Source organism: Delphinapterus leucas, chromosome 5, assembly GCF_059928025.1.
Source record: "Delphinapterus leucas isolate spDelLeu-1000000601 "Yukka" chromosome 5, BTC_Dleu_Yukka2, whole genome shotgun sequence".
Lineage (NCBI taxonomy): Eukaryota > Metazoa > Chordata > Mammalia > Artiodactyla > Monodontidae > Delphinapterus > Delphinapterus leucas.
The window spans coordinates 21,297,133-21,304,001 of NC_143133.1; the positions used below are offsets into that span (position 1 = coordinate 21,297,133).

The window sequence follows — 6,869 nt, forward strand, 5'->3', positions numbered from 1 at the left end:
ATCACCTCACACCACTTAGAATGGGCATCATCAGAAAATCTACAAACAACAAATGCTGGAGAGGGTGTGGAGAAAAGGGAACCCTCTTGCACTGTTGGTGGGAATGTAAATTGATACAGCCATTATGGAGAACAGTATAGAGGTTTCTTAAAAAATTAAAAATAGAATTACCATATGACCCAGCAATCCCACTACGGGGCATATACCCTGAGAAAACCATAATTCAAAAAGACACATGCACCCCAATGTTCATTGCAGCACTATTTACAATAGCCAGGTCATGGAAGCAACCTAAATGCCCATTGACATATGAATGGATAAAGAAGATGTGATACATATATCAAAAAAATGGAATTTTACTCAGCTATAAAAGCGAACAAAATTGGGTCATTTGTAGAGACGTGGGTGGATCTAGAGACTGTCATACAGAGTGTAGTAAGTCAGAAAAACAAATATCGTATATTAATGCATATATGTGGAACCTAGAAAAATGGTACAGATGAACCGGTTTGCAGGGCAGAAATAGAGACACAGATGTAGGGAACAAATGTATGGACACCGAGGGTGGAGGGCAGGGGTGGGGTGGTGGTGGTGGTGGTGCGGTGAATTGGGAGATGGGGATTGGCATATATACCCTAATATGTATAAAATAGATAATAAGAACCTGCTGTATAAAAAAATAAAATAAAGCAGTGTGCAGATGGGGAAAAAACGGAGTCAATTTTCAGCTTCTGAGTTTCAAAATTAACTCTGGAAATACATAGGAGGCAATAGCTTTAAAGAAAAAGTTTTCGTATCTCAAAAGGCCAGATGCTGAAGGAATCAAAGCATAAAGTTAATGCCAAAAAGAACATATTTGGAAGAATACATAAGATATAAGAGCAAATTTCTGTTGCTCCAGTGATTTTAAAATATCCCTCTGAAATGGGGGTGAAGCTGAATTTGAGAATCATCAAGTATGAGAGGGTGATGTGGGCTCTGAGAAGAGGTAAACATGGGGCAACAGAACCCCTATAGGTTTGGGGTCCCAAAGTAGGGGGGACTTGTACCCTACTTCCCATTATGAGCCCTGGAGATGGCAGCCTTGCCGGACTCCCACCCCACAACATAATGTGCAAGCTTTAGCAGAGAGATGGCTAAGTGGATGACAGTGCTGGAGACAGAAACAGTTAGTTGGTCACAGTCCTAGTGTAGTGTGGTAGAACAGGGCAACATTTTATAAGCCCCCAAAAGGGTGGAATTTAGATGAGAAAGAGCTGGTGAACTTGAAGAGACCTCAAATGACAGATGATGGGATTCTAGAAATAAACACAGGTATTACCCACAGACAAGATAGGAAACTGGGATGTCCAGCATGTCATCATGGAGGGTTGACAGTGACCAGGAACTGTCATCGGACCACAGACCATGACATTTCAACAGATGCAAGCATGGATAGATGCCACATGAGGGCCAGGCTCTACCCACGGTACTCTGCCTTAGTGCTATGTAATCCTCCAGAACTGAGATGCAACCTGGGAGAAAGGGGAGAGGGAAAATTCTGCACTGCTCTAGATTGAATGACCAATGGCCACAAAAAGGATTCTGAGGATCAGGAAAGTTCCATTATAGAGAATATATTTGTACTAAAATTGTCATATCTGCACGTTTGTGGCCCAACATCTCATACTCACTTCACATATAAAAGTCTAACTTGAGTAGATCAGCTGCTGTCTAACTAGATACAGGAAGCAGTCACTAAGTTTCAAGATTACAGAGGGAAAGAGAAAGACTGACACCTGAGGAAGGAAGCAATGTTATTTCCAGTCTTGTAATGTAGTCTTTTCCATAGTTACTTAACATATCAATATTTGCTTGTCTGATACAGGATTTGGCAATCCATGGCTCCTGGACCAAATCCAGCCTGCCAGCTGCCTATTTTGTAAAGCTTGCCAATTAAAATTGTTTTAATATTTTCAAATGGTTGTAAACAAATCAAAAGAAAATCATATAAAATTCAAATTTCAATGTCTGGAAATAAAATTTTATCGGAAAATAGCCACACCTATTTGTTTGTGTAAAGTAGCTTTTGCACTACTATAGCAAAATTAAGTAGTTACAACAGACCATATGACCCTGACAACCCAGTATTTTTGCCATCTATTCATTTACAGAATAAGTTTGACAACCCCAGATCTAGTAGCAAACTCCCTGGTTGAACAGTCAATAGAACTCAACTCATCATATATGTTTGCTAGGATTCCCTGGCAGTTGGATATTAAATTAATCAAGCTGTTTCTTAATTCGAGTGAGTTATTGTATGTAAAAGTCTTAGGAGCAGAGTCTGACACATGGTAAACACCATCTAAGTGATAGTTAGTCTTCTCATTTGTGATCTTGCATAATTTGAAACTGTACCTCTAGCTGCTGCTAGGATTTACTTCTATGGTTTCAATATTATTATTTTATTTTTTAAAGTCGAAGAACCAAGTTTCTATTCAATTTGCTATTAGTTAAAGTAAAAAGTCATCTAAATGTTGCAAGTCAAACCAGTAAAAGTCAATCATCATGCCTTGTTTACTCTGAAATATGAACCTAAATTATGAAAAGATGTCACTACTGTTCCAATATTGTTTCCAATAGAATAATAATAGTAACAGTAGCTAGCATCTATTTCATGCCTTCCAAATGTTAAGCATTTTAAATGCATATTTTCACTTTAATGACATCCCTACAAGTTACTGCTATCCACCGTCTATAAATGGAAAACTTGGGCTCAAAAAGACGAAGGAACTTGCTCACAGTTGTGGTTCATAAGTGGCAGACCCAGATCCGAGTACTAGTCTAAATCTGTGGTCTCCCCTCTAAACCGTATGGCATTTTCTTTACGATTTCTAGCTTCGTGTATCATTCACTCCTCTACTTAGTTTTCTTTCGAGAAAAACTCCCATTAGCAAGCTAGTTAAGGAGAGCTAGAAGTCTAATTGGTGACCAGAAGCAAATTTAATTCTGTGAGCCAAGACCCTGTGTAGTAAGGAAATTCACAGCCATGCCCTCTTCAGCACCGCTTAATTGCCTCCTGTGGGAAGCAGCAGTTGGGGGTGTCCATTGACTTCCTGTGGTGGCAGTTTGGAATACAGCAGAGATCACTTACTGGCTGAACCTGACCGGACTGACTGCACAGCAGCCCGGTGATACAGCGGAGGCGGGAGAAGAGCGGGTGCTCAGAAGCGGCCCTCGGCTCCCTCCCCTGGAGGCACACAGGGCGGGGGTCTTGGTGAAGGTCTTTCTTGACGGCTACTTGCGGAGGTATGGATTCAGGATTTGTTCCTAGTGTCCAAGACTTTGATAAGAAACTTACAGATGCTTATGCTTACCTACAAATCTTGATAGAACAGTTAAAGCTTTTTGATGACAAACTTCGAAACTGCAAAGATGATGAATGGAGAAAGAAAACTGAAACTCTCAAAGAGACAACAAATAGCATGGTAGAATCAATTAACGCTGCTGCTGCAGATCGCTGAAGACCAGTGTAATGCGGAGAAGCACGCAGACGGAATTATAAGTCCCATTAATCCTGTGGATGAAATATATCAACCTAGTCCCTTGGAACCTGTGAACAACACAATGCCTTCCCAGACTGTCTTACCTCCAGAACCTTCTCAGCTGTGTAAGTCAGAGCAGCGTCCATCTTCTCTACCAGTTGGACCTTGTATTAGCTACCTTGGGACATCATCAGACTCCATCACCAAACAGTACAGGCAGTGGGCACTCACCACCCAGTAGCAGTCTCACTTCTCCAAGCCATGCCAGCTTGTCTCCAAACACAGTCCCAGAGTTCTCTTATTCTAGCAGTGAAGATGAATTCTATGATGTGGATGAATTCCATCAGAGTGGCTCATTCCAAAAGCACTTAATAGATTCCTCTGGATCTGCCTCAGTCTTGACACACAGCCGCTCAGGAAATAGTCTAAAGCACCCAGATGCCACGGAATCACTTAATTCTTCCATGTCCAATGGAACAAGTGATGCTGACCTTTTCGATTCACATGATGATATAGATGATGAAGGGGAGGCAGGGTCGGTGGAAGAGCACAAGAGAGTTATCGTGCATCTGTTGTCACAGGTTAGGCTTGGAATGGATCTTACTAAGGTAGTTCTTCCAACATTTATTCTTGAAAGAAGATCTCTTTTAGAAATGTATGCAGACTTTTTGCACATCCGGACCTGTTTGTGAGTATTAGTGACCAGAAGGATGCCAGAGATCGAATGGTTCAGGTTGTAAAATGGTACCTCTCAGCGTTTCACGCAGGAAGGAAAGGATCGGTTGCCAAAAAGCCATACAACCCCATTTTCGGCGAGAACTTTCAGTGTCACTGGACATTACCAAAATGATACTGAAGAGAACTAGTTTCAGAAGGAACAGTTCCCTGGGTTTCCAAGCATAGCGTAACATTTGTGGCTGAGCAGGTTTCCCATCATCCACCCGTTTCAGCCTTTTATGCTGAATGTTTTAACAAAAAGATACAATTCAATGCTCATATCTTGACCAAATCAAAATTCCTTGGGATGTCAACTGGGGTGTACAACATAGGACAGGGCTGTGTCTTGTGTCTAGACCATGATGAACATTACATTCTCACATTTCCCAATGGTTATGGAAGGTCTATCCTCACAGTGCCCTGGGTGGAACTAGGCGGAGAATGCAATATTAATTGTTCCAAAACTGGCTATAGTGCCAATATCATCTCCCACACTAAACCTTTCTAAGGGGGCAAGAAGCACGGAATTTCTGCTGAGATTTTTTCTCCAAATGACAAGAAGTCCTTCTGCTCAGTTGAAGGGGAATAGAATGGTGTAATGTATGCAAAATACTCAACAGGGGAAAATATCTGGTTTTCATAGATAACAAGAAGTTGCCTATAATCAAGAAGAAAGTGAGGAAGTTGGAACATGAGAATGAGTAGGAATCCCGCTGCCTTTGGGAGGATGTCACTTTCAACTTAAAAATCAGAGACATTGATGCAGCAACTGAAGCCAAGCATAGACTTGAAGAAAGACAAAGAGCAGAAGCCCGAGAAAGGAAGGAAAAGGAAATTCAATGGGAGACAAGGTTATTTCATGAAGATGGAGAACGCAGGGTTTATGATGAACCAAGATGACTGCTCCTTTTCCAAATCCCACGTTATAAATCCCAGTCTCAGACTCTGCACTCTAGTATTGCTGTTGAGATATACAACATCTGTTTCCTAGTTCATATAATCTTGGGTTTTATACATACATGTATACATATATATAATATAGGTGATGCCAGATTTTTCATAAATACACCATCTACTGTAAATATTGATTCCTCTGAGCTGTTTTAGAAAATTTAGCACAACATATTAAAATCACGTGTTAGGAAATTTCATGGTCTCACCTACAATAACTTTTATTTTGGAATTGAACTATTATTAAATTGTATCTAACTCTGGACTACAGTTTAATTATACTCAGAGCTTCTTAAGGCTTCATAAAGTAATTTTTCCAACAACAACAACAACAACAAAAAAGATGCACTTACTGATTTGTCTTGTGACATCCAGACACGATTTTCTTGACCTTTGCTTGCCAGGAAGGTGCCATGACTGCTGTTCTTTCCAAGAGGATAGCTTGACTGAAAAGGTTAGTGAGCCCTCACACCCTTGACTTTAACAGGGAAGCTGCCTATTCTTTGCTGGACATTTTGATTTTCATGACGCCACCTCTTTGATCCCCAATAAGTATATTCTGGGCATGATAGGCTTCAATATTGTCTTCAAAAGTTCATTATTTAAAACCTGAAGATAACATAATAGTTTCAACCTAATTTTCTAAATTAGCTAATTTATTAGCCCATCTGAGAGTATATTCAACTGATAATTATTTTCTTCCCTCACACATACTGCCTCAAATTGAATTTGCCAGTCTCTGGTGGTGTGTTAGGGACTTTTCTCTCTGCCAAACTGAGATTTTTTTTAAGGTGTTGATTAATAACCACCCCCATGTTTGAGGCTTTATAATACCCCACACAATTGTTGCTTAATAAATCTTTCTTGGCTGCCTCAGAACTTTTTAATGATCTTTCCAAATATGTTTAAACAATTTGATTCATTTCAGCCTAAGTTGAACAACAAAGTCATGTGCTAAGCAGACACAAAATGACGAAGATATCATCCCTGTCCTGGGGCTGCTTTACTAGTCAGAATGGTACTAAGGTAAAGGCTCAGTGCTTGCCCTCGAATACACTGAGTATATGAGTTGAATTGTGCCCCCCCAAAGATATGTTAATGTCCTGATCCCTGGCACCTGGGAAAGTGATCCTATTTGTAAGTAGGGGCTTTGCAGATGTAATCAATATAAGATGAAGTCATTAGGGTGAACCCTAATTCAATATGACTGGTGTCCCTATGAGAAGAGGGAAGTTTAGACACACACACAGGGAGAACGCCATGTGAAGACAGAGGCAGAGATTGGAGTTCTGCTGCCACTAACCAAGGCACACCTGGAGCTGCCAAGAGCTGGAAGAGGCAAGGAAGGAGCCTCCCCTAGAAGCTTTGCAGGGAGCATGACCCTGCTGATCCCTTGGTTTTGGACTTCTAGGCTCCAGAACTGTGAAAGGATAAGTTTCTGCAGTTTTAAGGCACCCAGTTTGTGGCACTTTGTTATGGCAGCCCTAGGAAGCTAATGTCGTGGATATACAAGTCCTATACACAAATGACTATGGCAAAAAGTGAGGGTGCAGGATCCTAAAAGCGGCATAAAAATGTGAGAAGACTCAGAATTGGGAATCAAGAAAAGTTTCCTGGGGCAAAAACACAAGATCTAGATATGTAGGAATAGTAAGGTTGGGACATCTGGAAAGGGGG

At 40.8% G+C, this 6,869-nt stretch overlaps 1 pseudogene; it reads left to right on the forward strand.

Moving 5' to 3' along the window:
- The first annotated feature begins 3,191 nt into the window (after positions 1–3,191).
- Positions 3,192–5,440, forward strand: LOC111186082 (oxysterol-binding protein-related protein 9 pseudogene; annotated as a pseudogene).
- Positions 5,441–6,869: the final 1,429 nt, after the last annotated feature.